The sequence below is a fragment of the Cannabis sativa genome, chromosome 2, assembly GCF_029168945.1.
Source record: "Cannabis sativa cultivar Pink pepper isolate KNU-18-1 chromosome 2, ASM2916894v1, whole genome shotgun sequence".
Taxonomy (NCBI): Eukaryota; Viridiplantae; Streptophyta; class Magnoliopsida; order Rosales; family Cannabaceae; genus Cannabis; species Cannabis sativa.
In genome coordinates this window covers 51009757-51027700 of record NC_083602.1, presented here as the reverse complement: position 1 = coordinate 51027700, position 17944 = coordinate 51009757, and positions in this window count along the sequence as shown.

The window sequence follows — 17944 nt, the reverse complement described above, 5'->3', positions numbered from 1 at the left end:
AATTTTATATAATAGTAAATACATAATACAAAAAAAGTTGAAATAACAATTTTAAAACTTCCATAAAATTAGTAATTGATTCTATTAACTAATCACACAATACCAATAACATTGTGTGTGTATTTGATTGTTCATTTTCAATTATGTTCCCAGAACAAAAATGAGTACATAACAAAGACATACAGAGCATACAATGCATGAAAGTTTTAGTGCTCTTGACATAATCATTGAGCAAAATCATTAGAAAAATAAGTTCAAAGAATGAGGGGCAGGACAAAAAAAATGTATATATGTAATATTATTTGACTCAATTTTAGTCTCTAAACATAAATCAATCAAACCTTGTTGCTTGAAAGACCTGAATTCAGACGTTTCATTCTTCTTTAAACAAAAATGTCTTAAGATAGTCAAAACAGAACAAAGAAGATCACTTGAAACCTTCTCAAGCAATTTACCAAAAGCTTATGTTAAATATTACAAGTAATATCACTTTAAAGTAGTTCTAATTTTTAATATACAAAAAAAAAAAAAGACAAACCAGATGGTGTATGGGAACAGCAGTTAGAGTTTCGAATCTCCCATTAATGTGTCCCACAATCTCATGAACTTGTCTTGTAAGCTTTTGATACGTATTATACAATAATAAACAACTGTATTATTTAAAAATTGATCAAGATGAGATAAATTTAATGATAGTCATATGATTGAAATAACATTAGACAAGAAACTACAGATAGACTTAAAAAAAAATAGGCATATATTTTAAGCCAAATGCATATATTGCTAATGAGATCAAACCAAAAGTTACAGCTAGTCTACCTTCCTGCCAGCAAATCTTTCTTTCAGTTCTTTCATGTGTTCCTGGACTTCAGGAATTTCCAAAGCTCGAACAAACCGGTCAGAGTCTATGCCAATACGAAACTCGTAGTTCCACCTCCAAATGAGAAAGGAGAAAAGGAATGCCGGCATCACGATAAATAATCAAGTGAAAAAATTAAGCTTGAAATAAATAAATTTCAAACAAGTACATGTAATAATAGATAAAACGGAAAAAAATGTACACTACATCAATGTGCAAATGAATATGTTTGTATGTACTATGTGGCAATAAAAGAATGATGGGAAAGGCTTCCAAATTTATACCACTGCAACTCGAGTAAGCTTTCCTTGGTCCTCTACTCCTTCAGGTGTACCCTCTAGCCCAAGTATATGAGTACAAGCACTCACAAAATGCCTTGCATAATCGTGTGTATGAAAGCTGAAGCTCGAGATCCACCAATTAAAATTCTTATGATCTCAAGATTATAACATTAAGATGGTTTCGGCACCCATAAACAACATAAATCTTTACAAAAAGTGAGCAAGTATATGGCAAAAAGTTACCCCTTCAATCAATTACACTAGCTAGAAAGCACCTTTTGGTCTTGCTATGGTTTGATCTCAAGTCAATATATAATTACTAATTGCTGATAAATTTTAATACAAGATAGAAAGACTATCAAATTGACCATCCTATATGGGGATAGAAGGTAAAGACAATGCTCAAGACTACGAGTGACTTCAAAAATAGGGTGGCATATCACCTATGGCTACTAAAACAAGATTGTTTCCCCAAGACATCATTAATAATTTAAGTGATATATTGTAATTGTAGGAGTATCATAGAAGATTATTTACAAGTTATTTAGATTATGATGCTATAATACAACTTTACTTACCCAACCGAATCAACAGCCAGAACAAATCTTAGGAGCTCGGATTGAGATGGCAGTGTCCTATGAATTTCAGATGAAGGAAAGGATGTGTGGAGAAACCAACCTATGAAGTCTCACTATAATATGCTAGTATTCCCTAACTAAAATATAGAATAATGATACTACACAAGTAATAAATGATGAATGCAACTAAAGGCTAGTAAGAAAAGAAAGGTGATGTAAATAGCATCCAATTACGCTATGCGGTCCATCGGGGAAATTCTCATACCACCGTATAGATTTTTGTCTTTCCAACTTGTTGTCTACATTTGCGCATCTATGTCAACTATCTGCGCCTATAAATAAGAACAAATTAGAACTTAGAAGTCAAACCAAGTAGAAACCAATAAATTATACAAACTATTGATCACATGTAGAATTCATAATTTGGCTTTCTCAAAACTACTATAATCAACGTATACGACCAAATAATTGTGAAAAGAAGGGAAAGCTCAAATATACCTTGCTTCTAGCAATAAGAACCCGAAGTAAGTGTTGGTAAGCTTTCTTTCTTAAGGCCCCTCCCCCAACTTCTACTTCTTTTTCCATGTTGTTCAAAGGCTTCTCAGGCTTCTTCTTGACTTTCTCTGTGTTTGAGGATAGATTAATCACCTCTATGGGCTTAGGCTTAACATTAACGATCTTATTAATTTTGTTGGCCTCACGAGTGCCTCAAATTCTTCTCCCATCATCGAGGAACTACCATACTCGTTTCGCATAGCATAGTTTGAAAAGAGCATAACAAATCAATTACCAGAACTCTAGAATGTTGTTATAAAAATTAAAATTTTTATCAAAATACTAACCTTGTTCTTCTCAGCAACTCTAGCGACTTCATCGTTAGCAAATAATTACTCATAAAAACTCTTGAAGAAAATATAAATAAAAACTTAGCAAAGACAAACAACACATTAAGAAACCAAACACATATTGTTGTACAGAGAGAAAGAGAGAAAAACCTTGTCATGGGGCAATTAGGTTTGCCTTCAACTCCTCCTCTAGCGGCGAGTACCATATTCCCAATATAACCAAGAAGCTCGCGATTTTTCCCATCGTGGGCCCTTTGGGTTCTTCTTGTGCAGCTTGTTTTCTCCACCACTGATGACTGCCTCACCTATTCCAATAACGGGATTTTAAAATCAGAAATGTTTTCCGATAAAGAACTTAAATCAGAAGAAGGATTGTACCCAAAACAAATCATGAATCATGGGTCTGAGAAACAAATACATAGTACCCCAAAATTAAAATAGAGAGTTAAGAGAATAAATTAAAGAATAGAAACATACCACCGTCAAATCGTCTGAAGGAGCTCACGGGAGGTTTTGACCATCAGAGGTTTTGAGGGAAGGAACACAGAAACCACCGGAGGGGTATGCGAAGGAACTCACGGGAGAAGAGAGACCCGAGACCACCGTCCAATCGATCATCGAAGAGGAGGTGGTTAGGGTGAATTCTCACCGTCGTCGAAGAGGAGATGCCGAGTGAAGAGAGAATCGCAAGGGTTTTGCGTTTAGGGAGAGGACTGAAGAGGAGATGCGGCTGAAGAGAATCATATGAAGAGAGAGGGCCGAGGATTTTGTGTTTTTTAGTTTTAGGGATTTCACTTTTTTTTTCGTCGGTTATTAATTCTCACTATTGTATTTTGCGTCGTTTCTAAAAGCTCGCTAATACAATACACGAGTTTTAATAATAGACGCAAAATGAAACATAAATTTTTAAATTTCCTACTTTTTTCGTCGGTTTAGTTTTTAGCGTCATATACCTAAAAGACGCAAATAACATATTATTAGTGTCATTTTTAAAGTGACGCCTCAATTATTTGAGTACTATTTACGTCGGTCAACGCTGTGAATAGTAGCGTTGACCGACGTAAATAGTGTATTTTGTAGTAGTGGCATTTTCATATTATTGTTGCCCGCATCTAATAAGGTACGTTGCCAGTTAGAAACCTAACAACGATTTCGATTCATAATCATGACTTTATAACGATTGCTCCACATGTACAACTTGAATGTTAGTATCCATATATCATATTATACTCATACAAGTTTATGCCATAGCCTGACATCCATCATATATATACATATGTTGCATTGCCTAATCAGGCAAGCTCAGCCTATGCCATAGCTTGGCACTATATCTATATCACCTAATCAGGTGTATTTATATATCATATATTGCCTAATCAGGCAAGCTCATTTCACAATTTGAAAGCATCTATCATATCACCGAATCAGGTGAAGTTGTATGTCACATTCATATTATTACTGTCTAATCAGACAGCCGAGGATCACAAAACCTGTCATGCCACATGGTACAATATATTTTTCTTACCTCATGTTCTGGTATAGGTATGTTGGCCAACCTACTTGGAGAACGATTAATGATCTCGAGCCCTATGTCATAACAATGATAAACCAATAAGTGTTTATCCCAAAATACTGCTTGACAGCTGCAAAGAACAACTTAGGGTTTCTTACCAAATCTCGTATTTCAAATACACTAAAATAAAACTTATGTTTTGCCTCTAAAACATACACCATATGATAGTTCTTGTCGTAAGCTTCGAAACGGTATATAGAACGTCCAAAATAGACACCAAGTGAAAAGTTACGGCAAAAATATGATTCTCGAATTACCAAACGGCTTTTACGAGAACCAGATGACCGGTTGGTGAGGGGCAAAAAGTGTAATTTTCAAAGTTTACGCACTCATCGAAACACTACCGGAACCTGTCCAAACCACCCAAAACTTTATAGGGCACATAATTACCACACTTACATAATAGAAAATTAGGGTTGTATTTCCCATAAAAACCAATGACCCCCATCGCAAGGCACCAATTAGAAGATGGACTTCAATATCAATATGGTTGAAAGAATACCCTAACACATGAGCTTCATCTGAGACTTTCCAAAAAAATGCTAAGCCACCTTTCTTACCATGGGCTTCTATAGTAAAATAGCTCTCAAAGCCCAATTGATATTTACGGCCCGTTTGGCATAGCTTTTAAAAAAGCTAAAAGTTATTTTTTAAAAAAACTGTGATAAAAATGTGTTTGGTAAACAGTTAAAAAATAATTTTTTGAAAAATTTTTGGAGAAGCTAAAGCTGCTCCAACCCGACTTTTAGAAAAATGTTGTTTTGATTAAAAGACTACAATAATTTCTTTTTTACTAAAATTATATTTACTTATTTATTATATATTTTAAAAAATAAAAAATATTTTAAAAAAATTAATTATAATAAAATAAATAATTATTAAATCTATTATTTTTTTTAAAAAAAATAATTTATATTTTATTTTAATATTAACAAACAACATCAACGTAGAATTTTTCTTATATACTTGAGTTTCTATTCTTTTTTTTTTTATAATTGATAAATATAACATAAAAATACTATAAATCATTTTTATCACATGCATGTAAATTTATATTTGCAAAAAAATTAAAAATATATAGAAAATAAAATATTGTATAAAATAAATTTTTACATATTTGTGATTATAATAAACTAGATTATAACATTATCATTATAATTATAATAGATATTAACAACTCACAGTACTTTGAAATTTATAATTTACCAAACACCCAGCTCAGCTTTTTTCTACAGTTCTGCTACAATTGTTTTTTCTCACAGCACAGCTACAACTATTTTTTCTCACAGTACAACTGTGCCAAACTGGCCCTTAATACAGTCCACAACATCTTTTATACACATTGTTTCACACAAAAAAAAAAAATTGAGCTTCTTCTAAACACAAATATCTTCAAGGAATTAGATAGCCCTGTGAGTTCCTAAGTACAAACAATTCTAACTAATAATATTCATAATGATTGATGGACTTAGACAACAGAGCCCATTATATTCCCATTTTTTTTTAAAGGCCAACAACATCTTCAGTAAGAAAATTATTGGGTTCCATTACTTCACTACTTGAAATGAAACATTAAGCCCACTAGTTGAGTCATTCTCCACATGTTTCCTTTTAAGCTCCACCTCATCAAACGAAAAAGTGGAATCGCTCTCATGCAAAACAACAACATGATCATTAATGTTGTTTTTCAATCTATGATCAATCTCATTGAATTCACAATTTTGAGAATTTGATATCCCATGTATAATATTTGTGTAATTACTATGCACAAATCGTGCCTTTAACTTAGCCTTATCATACAACTTTCCAAAAAATCATTCTTCTCTTAAGAGGGACTTTGACATCCATAAGAACACGCACTGGTAAATATTCTCGCCAAACACCCATGAAATTATTCGAGTTTGATTTAAGAAAAGTACCAATATAATTTCTAGCCCGGCAAACTACTTGTTATGTCTTAAAACTTGATTGTAGATCATGAACTTGAACCCACATATCAAGCTTCTTAAGTGCTATAGTCTTAGGATTATCACCGGTCTTTCACCTTTAATAATTAGCTGCTTACGATCATAAGTTCATAGGCTACCTGTTATGACTCGTTGGATATCTAATTTATGGTAAAACTAAAATACAAAATGATATTATTTGAGAATTTTCACATACATTCTTTTTTCCGGTTTCCAAAGATCTGTTATGATGTTTTAGAATATTTGAAAATTTGAGACTTTTCTTGAAAGTAGGCGACCAACAAAGCACCATTGATCATCAAATTCCAGTTCAACCACTTCCTCTTCGTCAAAGACAATCTCATAATCCTCCTCTTCATCCAAACAGATGTTTGACCATTTTTTCTTTATTTCACTAATTATCTCGCTGCTTGAAGCCATTGAAATAACACAACAAGAACACTTTTCAAAACTCTCTAGCATAGAGAGACAAAACCCATGTCACAGGACATAATGTATATTTCAAATAATTTTACTATCAATATCCTTTATTAGTTATTTTATTAATATAGTTTTTTTTTTCTTTCAAATTTTAAAATAGTTTCTTAGATTCAATGGATTAGATAAACCTAGTGAATAAAATCAAATTTTAAAATAAGAAAATGTTGACTTATAGGTGAGATAGGTGGAGTTAATAACATAAATCAAATTCTTTTCTTAATTATTTTGTGACACCACACATTCATGATAATAATAATTTACAATTAAAATTTAAATTATCATATCATATACTTACTATAAAAGAAAAGTATCAATAAATCATACGATCAATTATAGTAGTCTTTTATCCTTTTAAATTAAAAATAAAATAAAATAAAATTAGTGGTCTTTTTTTTCTTTTGAATGAATTAGCAATTTTATTTAATTCAAACAATCATCCAATAACAAAAATAAAATAAAAATAGAAATATTTCTCCTACTTAAATTACGATCACTTATAAAATAAGAATTATTGCACGGCATAACAAACCAGACAATAACTTTATGTAAAGAAAACAATAAACTTTTGCAATCCTTAATAATTAATGTTGTATAAAATTAGGTTACTATTACTAAATTTGATTATTACAATTTTATTTCTAACTCAAAAATTTATAAATGCACTTATTTTTATAAACTTTATTTTATATAAAATATATATTTGTAATTATATTAATTTTTTATTAAAAAAATTCTCTCAATTCTCAATTCACATTCTAAAAATATATACTTATCAAATAAACTAGCAAAAATTACGTGCGAGGCACGTATACTAGATTTTATGCTAGCTTTTTTCTATGTTATTTGAAAATGATACAATTAAAAATTAAAGAAAAAATATTATTAGTTATTAGGTGAAATTATTATTATGTGTATTTAAATATTATAGTTTATAATGCTGTCAATTAAAAGTGAATACCGAATGTAATATATTAGGAGGCGTTTGGTTGGGAGGAATGAAAATATAGGAATATGAATGGGAGTGAGAATGGGAATGGGAATAGGAATGGAATGGAATAAAATTTAAAATGCATAAAAAAAATTATAAAAAAATCATTAATTTTTTTTTTCTTGTTACATTGGAATGGTCATTCCTTTCTTTTTAAAATAGAATAACCATTCCACCAATACTTTAAAATGCAACCAAACAAAGGAATAGAATAAAAATTATTTCCTTTCCATTCCATTCCATTTCATTATCTCCAACCAAACGCCACCTTAGTATTTAAGAAAGCTTGATGATTTAAATATGTTCTTAAGTTAATCCAAAAATAAATTAAAAGGTGATGTTCCAATACTTAAAGAAACATTACTTAAATGGGTGTAAGATAGAAAGAAAATTAAAAATCAATCTCTAAATTGTTGATAATTGAAGATAGCATTTGTCTAAAAATTGTAGATAAGAAAACTAATGATAGTCATTGGTGGATTTCAATCATCATTTGCTTCGATAGAGACAATAGTGTAATTTTTGTATTTTGCACTTTTCATTCTACCGTCCGCATATATACCGAATTGTCCATTTTTTCATTGATAAATTAAATATGGTAGTGTCGACAAAGCGGCGGTGTTCCTACAAATCGTGATGTATTTTCATTTAAAATGATTAGACAGGGTGTGCATAGCTTATTTAATTAAAAAAATCAACTTATGAAAGGCATGTAAAACTATTTTATTTTTTTAAAATTACACCTTTGCAGTATATTTCATTAGTTGGGCAGCAGTACACGAAAATATTTTTTCCACAATGTCTGCGAACATGACAGCAGATAGGCTCTTTGTATTGTCATCAAGTTCAACATATGCTATAGCACTGTAAAATGCATAATAAGATTGTTAGTATTTTTTTTTTATTATTATTTTAATTAATTTCAATAACATCATATGTTTTTTGTAATATACCGTGGTGTAAGAAATCCTTCCTGACTGCATGATGGCTTGTCACATATAATTTTTTCATTGCGATTGTATAAATCTATTTTTTTATGACATGCGTCACATAACATGTAATAAAAACTCTGGACAGTATCAATTATTTTTATTGCCGCCTCAATCCAAAAATATTTTTTCTTCATCCAAATTAAATGGTGTTAATAATAGTAAGATATTGAAACAAAAGTTTTATAAAGTAAATATTGTAGTAGTCTTTACCTCATTCAGTTGCAGATTTTTCATCAATTCTGAAATTTGGATGTTAGTCACTATTTCGCTAATTTATTTAATTGTGCTTCTAATTTATGAGCACGTGATAAAAAAAAATGCTGTAATGTACTCTCTGATTTGTTTTTTTTTTTTTTTTTTTTGCATCTAATGCCTCAAGTTTAATTATGATAAGTTTTGGTGGGTTTTAGTAAATGTTTTTCTTTTTCTGGTTTGCATTAATAGCTAGAACATGGAGAAATTAATAAAATTGACATTCCTTTTTGTCGCAGCATGTACAAAGCAGCATAATTATAATAATGCTTCAAGTTGCTATTATTTTTATTTAATAGAAGACGAAATTATAAATTTTATGACTTCTTAGTTATATTCTATGTGCTAAAATATAACCTTTTCTTTTAATGAGTGTTTTTATAGGAAAATGGTAATTCTAGAAGAGAAGAAGAGAAGAAGAAGAGAAAAATCATAAATGTACAACAGCAAAAACCCAATCGTATTTTTTTTAGATTTAATGGGATTTATTTTATTATATATAAATAAAAAGTGACCCATGAATTTCTCATAAACTATTTTATTTTTAATAATAAATTATTTTATTTTTAATATAAATAAAAAGTGACCCATGAATTTCTCATAAACTATTTTATTTTTAATAATAAATTATTTTATTTTTAATATAAATAAAAAGTCTCCCACGAATTTCTCATAAACCAAGAATTCGGTTATATAGGCACACTTTATATAGAAATAAATTATATAAAATTAAAATAAAAAAATTATATGTTATATATAATTTTTAAAAAATTATAAAAGTAAATATTAAAATTAACGAATTTTTTTTTAAAAAAATTTCAAAAATTAAAAATTATTTTAAGTTAATTTTTTAAATATAAAAATATATTTATCATTTTGTGGAGTGCTAAATAAAACTCTACTTGGTTCCTCATTTCTTCTAACAAAAAGAAATCCCAAATTCAAATTTCCATTCCCATTATAAGAAAAAAAAAAAAAACCCTTATTATTTTTCCAATCTCCCTCCAAACTCCAAAGCCTAAAATTTCAAACAACATAATCTTTGTCTCTTATGTAAACACATTTTAATATTTTATACCAAAAATACATTAATTATCACCAGCTGTAATCATCTTTTCAACCGTTTCAGTCTCATCGCAACAAACCAACGGTCAAGATCACCCCTCAGAAATAGTAACACCAATAAAAAAATAAGCTGACTAACACACAATCATTAACCTTCTTTCATATAATCCCTTCGCTTTTTTAACAAACCAAACAGAGACTGAGAAAAGTTTTACACACACACAGAAAGAGAGAATAGAATGTCTTGGTCAGCATTCCGATCTACGATATTCCGATGGCCGGATTCAATGGCTTCGAGGTGGGATCTTCTGGGAGGAAACTCGAACCGGCAATGGCAACTCCTCCGTGGTTGGGACGCGCTAACGATCGTTGATGATGTCGTTTGGAAAGTAATTATGGCGGTTGAGTCTGTGGCCTTAGCTTCTATGCTCTGCTTCTTCTTCCTCTTCTGCGGTTGTACTCTGTGATTCGATTCTCCGATCGAAATTGGAAACCCTCCTAACCTTGAATTTCCGGCGCGGAGATTCCTATGGTGACCGGCATACTGGCGTTCGATTAACTCAGATGGTTTTCTTCTCTTGTCTTGGTTGGTTGGTTTGTTATGGGTCTGTGATTTTGACACGTGTGAAATTTTCAATATGGGCCTGGCAACTGTTCAGTTGGGCCCAATGGGTAATTAGCTTGTACTATAAGTAAAAGTATTTTGTCGTTTGTGACGATGACTTTTTGAGTTTTGTTATTTATTTATTTTTATTTTATTTTAGATAAAATTTATTTTAGTCGAGTGATTGAGAAATGCTTCCCATGCTAATTTATTAAAAAAAATCCAAGTGTGGTGCTAAGATTAAATTATGGTAAAATCTTTAATATTTTCACTTTGTTTGCACTTAATTTAAATTTATAATTTTTACAAATTATGGTAAAATCTTTAATAATTTATAATTTTTATTCAATTTAGCTATTAAATGTCATGTTAAATTATTCACATGTACACAATGTATTCAATTTTATTAGTTCGTGTAAACTTTTTTATAAAAAAAATTAAAATAAAATCTAAAAATAAGTAATTTTTTTTTTAGAAATTATCCTAAAGTGGTTGCAGCGCTAGTTGTAATAGGGGTTTCTATACGATTTTTTGTTGCAATTTAGGTTTCGTTGCAATAGAGGTTTTCATGTAGAATTTCGTAAAAATGTAAAAAAACTATTTTAAAGTGTAAAAATGAAAAAGACCTTTTTTTTTTCTTCGATTTTTTTCTTTTTATTTTTCTTTCTCGATCCATTCTAGCTATGGACGTTGATTAGGTACTTAGAACTTGCGTTATCGAGGACCACCGATTCAGAACTGTTATTAAGAACCACTGCGTAGCCCTACCTGTCCTGATCCCTGTAAGCCTCGATCCCCTTTCTCTCTCTCTCTATATATATATCTTTATATATTAAAAGTGCCTATCTAACAACATTTATTGGTTTAACAGAATATACTTTAATAATAAAAGAATATTCTGTTAAATTTAACGATGTTAGCCAGATAAATAATTAAACCCAAAAAATTAAACAATCTTTTTTTAAAACGTTTAAACTCAATAATTAAACCCAAAATTAAACAATCTTTTTTTAAATTAAAAAAAATCATCTTAGCCACATATCTCTCTAACATAACAAACCATATATCGTCAATTTTTGATATTTTTTTTGTTAGTTAAACGTTAACAAATAAATAAAAAATTAACAAATATTAATATTAAACCCAATAATTAAACCCAAAAAATTAAACAATCTTTTTTTAAACGTTTAAACAAACCGTATATCCCAATTTTTGATATTTTTTTGTTAGTTAAACATTAACAAATAAATAAAAAAATTAACAAATATTAATATACACAATTATGACATTCTTAACAATATCTGTAAATTATAGTTTATATACACAATTATGACATTCTTAACAATTAGTTTTATAAAACATATCGTTTATAACATAATTTACAATTAGTCACTAAATTCTTAAACAAAAATCACTAAAACTTAAAATAAAACTAATATTTACGTGGCTCGCCACGTAACTCTCATCTAGTATATATATATATGTATATCTATCTCTCAGTCCTGATCTCTTAATCTCTTCGCCCTCTCCTAATCCTGATCGCATTTCTCTCTCTCTTGTCAGATCTGTTGAGAAAAGCCACACTGTAAAGATTTTCCACATTTATTTTTTAGATTCTTTTTTTTTTTAATATTTTTGTGTATAAATATCCCTATTTAGATTTTTTGTGTTTTTTATATTTAGATATGAGAAAAGATATGATTGTGGGAAAAGAAATTTAGGGTTTTCAAATTTAGATTTTGGGAGTGAGATTTTTGTATATATACGTGCGTGTTTGTTGGATGTAGATTTATTTAAATTTATTTTAAATTTTATTTAATTTTTTTTTGTGTGATTTGGATTTAAAAAATAGGCTATGGTGGTGGTTTCAGTGGTTATAGGTAAAGGTGGGTGGTGATTTTACCGGCTATAAATTTTGGTGATAGTAGTATGAAGATTGACGAAGAAGAGAATTATAATGAATACTAGAAAAAAAAAAATGAAGGAAAAATATGGTAAATGACATGTTAGGAAAGTTAGGATCTTATAATTTAGATCCCATCTAAATTTGTGCACAACATTCTAGTTCTAGAATTAACACTTAAGGGAACCAATATTCAATCCGTTAGAAAATGATTTTATAATTATAAATCATGTTTCCAACCATCCATATTATTAGATTTCTAAAATAAAAGTTGTAAGAATCATCTTTTCTGAGAAACTTTAACGAGTGAATCAAATAAATTAATAACATGAACATGAGTTCATGATAACTTAAAATTTAGGCCGATCTACTATTGATCATCGTTATGATATGAATTCAGTCTTTATGATAAATGACATGTTAATAAAGGCAGCTTCATTCATATCGGTACTTGTCATATATAATCTATATTATATACAATACTTTCACTTTGATGTCACACTACATCCGTAATCTAAACCGATATTACTTGCACCGAAGAACGGGCATCAGTGAACCGTACTAGCAACTATTGATTTAAAATTTTATAACTTTAATATGTTGCTACAATCCTAATTTTTTATTCCGTAGTTACATAATCGTGAGCTATATATGAAAATAATCCATTTTTGATAGGAATCAAAATTTTACTATAATAACCTGATCATATAATAATACTCAAGGATAAATATCATTTTGAACTCCGTGTTTTGTAAAAATTACCGATTGGACTCTCTATTTTGTTAAATGACAAAATTGATCTTGTATTTTCTAAAATGGTACAAATAGGACCATGAATTGATTTTTTATCAAAATAAAATTTAATTATAATTCGATCTAAAAGTGCTATGACAAAACTGTTTACATTTTCTGTATCTGTTCGTATTAGGAGTTATCTTTAACAAGGCCGGCCCTGAAATAAAGTGGGCCACAGGAATTTTTTTTGGGCCCTTATGTTAGAAAAAATGTGGTATTTTTCTAAATCAGTAAAAAAAAATGTATAATTTTAAAAGAGGAAAAAAAAATTGGGTCCCTGGGCTGGGTGGGCCTTAGGCACAGGCCTAGCCCGCCTATGCCCAGGGCCGGGCCTGATCTTTAAGTTGGTTATATAAAAAAAAATTGTCAAAAATTAAGCTCAAGGTCCTACTTTTACCATTTTGAAAAATACATGGTCCATTTTGTCATTTAACAAAATAGATGGTCCAATCGGTAACTTTTGCAAAACACAGGGTCCAAAATAATATTTACCTATACTCAAATATATGGTCAGATACAAAGAGATAATCAACTGAAAAAGATAGCTCGATAAAAAAGATTTAATTTAATCATATTAATGACACAATTTTTGTCAAATTTTTTCCAATATAAAAAATTTTGTCATCAATTATTCCTTTAATATTTAAATCAAATAAAATAAATACAAATTATATATATACATATTTATATACAACCAGATTTAATTTAAAAATACAAAATATTTTTGTTAAATAAAATCCAAAAAATGGAATTAACATATTTGACTGTGAGGGTATATATTTTCTAAAGGGAAATTTGAATTAATATGCTTACATTACCCAAATTTTTTTTCCCTAAATGCAAAGTTATTAAAATTGGTAATATATGACCATTTTAACAATTTTCCTAAACTACCCCTCTCATTTGAAATCAGCCTCTCTCATCCTCTCTCTTCGTCTCTGTCTGCCGAAACCAAACCCACCCCAAACCCAAAAGTAAAATCGCACACAGTCGGCCGATTTCCCACCCCCAACGTTGAGCACACAGTCGGACCAACTCGCAACCCCAACGCTCGCAACCCCGACCCACTCCGACGAACTCCCAACCCCGACCCACTCCGAAAATGTCAAAGGTATGTGTTTTTTTTTTGTTTTTTTAGAAAGAGTTTAGATTGTTTGTGAAATATTATTGTTTAGATTTAAGAATTTGTTGTGAAAATGGGATTCGGATCCGTGATCGGACTGTGAAAATGGTGAAAATGGGACTGTGTGGCCATTCGGATCTGGGGAAGATGGTTGTCCGATGGTCCGATGGTCCGATGGTTCATTTGGCTTGGGTCCGATGGTTAGATGATAGGGACCGATGGGGCTGGGTTTTGGGGTGATGGACCGATGCTTAGTGTATGGACCGATGGGTCCGATGGGCACTCCATCGGGCCAATCGGACCCATCGGTCCAAAGTTTTTTTTGGCTTTTCGTATTTTAAGGTGGGTCGATGCATAGTGTATGGACCGATGGGTCCGATTGGGGTCCAATTGGACCCATCGGACCCACGTTGTTTTTTTTTCTTCGTTTTTTTAAATATTCAAAGGGCCGATGCTTAGTAATTGTTTTGTATGGGTTCGATGGCTACCAATCAGACCTCACAGTGGGTCCGATTGGTAGCCATCGGACCCGTGGGTTGATTTTTTTTTTTTTTTTGGTTTTATTAATTAGTAATTAGTTATTGTTTGATTACCAATTAATAATTTTGTATTTATTATTAATTATTGTTGTAGTATTGATTATTACTTATTTTTTTTAATTTTTATTGTTTTTTAATTATTAGTTATGTTGTTTGAGTAATTATTAATTATTGTTTTAGTATTAGTTATTGTTTTATTATTAATTATTGATTATTGTTTTTTTATTAATAATTATTTTATATTATTTACTAGGTATTGTTTTATATTAATAATTGTTTTATAGTAACTATTAATTATTAATAATTATTTTACAATAATTATTAATAATTGTTATATTAATAATTTGTTCATTAATAATTGTTTTATTAATTATTAATAATGGTTATATTATTAATTTGTTTATTAATAATTGTTTTATATTAATGATTGATAATTATTTTATTAATAATTTTATTATTAATAGTTTTATTATTATTAATGATTAATTATTGTTTTGTTATTAATTATGAATTAGTATTTTTTTTCTAGTAATAATTATTTTATATTATTTTATATTATTTATTGTTTTATTGATTATTTCATATTGATAATTATTTTATATGAATTATTAATTATTGTTTTAGTTATAATTACTAATTATTGTTTTATTATTAATTTTTAATTATTGTTCTATTTTTTATTAATAATTGTTTTATATTAATTATTTATAATTGTTTTATTAATAACTTTTTTTATTATTAATAATTAATTATTGTTTTATTATTAATTATTAATTATTGTTCTATTTTTTTATTAATAATTATTTTATGTTATTTATTAGTTATTGTTTTATTAATTATTTTTTATTAATAATTGTTTTATATTAATTATTTGATATTGTTTTCTTTTTTATTTATTTTTCCCCTAAATTGGTAAAATGAGAGGGGTATTCCAAATTGGTATTTTTTTTTTATTATTAAAGAAACAATAATTGTTGTATTTTTGTATTATTAATTATTAATTATCGTTGTTGGTTTTTTTTTTCTTCAGGGAACTGCACATCTTATAATTCCAGTGTCGGACCATTACACTGGCCGTGTCACATGGCGCGGGGATAGTTACTGCTACCCGAAGATTAAGGCTAAATTTGAAGAATTCAACCTATTGGACAGGGTGAGGGAATCCCCTTTTAAAAAAAAATTTCGAGAGAGCGCCTATACAATTTTCTGGAGCATTTTTTCATCAGTTGATGCTTCACAAAATAAAATCTGACAAGCCGGACGAGGTGCATTTCTATGTGGGAAGGAAGAGATGTAGATTTGGGAGGGTGGAGTTCGGCTTGGTCACCGGGTTAAACTTGTTGCCGGCCCTGCGAGGAAGACATCGAGCAAAATGGAAGCTACGTAGGTTGATTCGGGAATATTTCAACGGTAGTGCTTCGATCACCTTCGGCCACGGCTAACGCGAGTTTTTGAGAGGCTGCACGAAGGGCGATGATGTCTACAAGTTGGGGATGGCCTTGTTTGTTATGGGCGTCCTCACTGGTAAGGAGGAGAAGACTGCCGTTCCTCCTTTTGTGATAAGAATGGTTGATAACCTTCCATTCTTCTACGAGTATCCCTGGGGAAAGATTTCTTACACCAAGCTGATGGAAACTTGTAAAAAGGATTACTTGGATGTGAAGAATAAGATGTTGAAAAAGATTGAGAAGGGAGTAACCCAGAAGGAGGCAAAATACTCAGTTTACGGCTATGCTGCAGCGTTGCAGTATTGGGCATACGAGGCCATATTACAGCTGGGCAACGAGTATGCAGTGAGGAGGTCGCATGGCTTTTCGAGAATGGTCAACTGGGAGAGTAAGCCGAACACTACACTCGGGAAGGATGAAGTGACCAGATTATTTGCTAAAAATGTAAGTTTGTTACGCTTTATTTTGAATTCATGTTAATTTCCATATATTATATTAATGTATTTGTTATATTTTTCGATTGACGTGTACTTTCCGTGTTATGTCCTCGGCGAACGAGATTGAGTTTGTGAGTTACATAACCGGGGGTCGGCCTCCGTTATTTGTTGACTTGGAGGAACTTGTGTTGGGTGAGGATGGGCAACCAACACGGGATGCTTTGCGAAGCAGTAGAAAAGCTTGCCTCCACATTGGAAGAACGAGCGGAGGCAGCCCGAATCTTTAAAGACTCTACACCACCTCCCACCGTCTCCTCCACGTGCACCGCTTTGCGATTCCGGATAGATGGGTCTAGTGTTGACCCATCTCCGACTTCGATTCACGATGGGTCTGGTGTTGACCCATCTGCAGCTTCAGTTCCTGATGGGTCTGGTGTTGACCCACTTCCAGCATCACAGGATCCTCCTGTTCCCCCGGCAGCTTCTATTCCCAGCACCTCGGAGGCTCGCGATCCAGTATACCCTGCCATTTTGGCAAGGTTGGAGACTATGGAGAGGGGGCAGGCCGCTCTGCTAAGAGGACAAACAGCGATTATGGATCAGTTGAAGACCATAATGACGCTCCTGCAAGATCCTGGAAGGCGGCGGCGGATTCACGGCCACGGCCACGGCCACGGCCCACAACCTGGAAGATGACTTTATTCTCCCGAAATGATTACCAACGGATGATGATGACATGTTACGTACACGAGAAGACGAATATCACCGGCATCGGGGATACTCGAGGATTCGAGGTGCGGGTGTTAGAGACGGCTTCGAAGTCATGGAGAGCCGGAGGAAGAGAAGGCGGCCTAGGTGGTTCGGCCGAGTACACCGAAATGAAGAAGAAGGCTAGGGCTACTTCGACACTCGTGAATGCGGACCCACTTAGAGTGGTTGATCGGAAGGCGCTCAAGACTTTTCACGATTGGGTACTCGACCGGATTGGGAACAATTGCGAGAGAGTGCTTCACCGGTCGATACCATTCGTCTTGGTTCCTCGAACTGCATACTCCGAAATTTTGGCTTGGGAACGATGTAAGTTTTTAAGACTTTTTTACTGCTTTTGCTTTTAAAGACTTTATCTAACTCTTTTTTATTTAATCTCCGACATATTTAATTTTCATGTTTTAGCATTTGGATGCGGCATTCCATTTGATGAGGAGGCGGCAACTG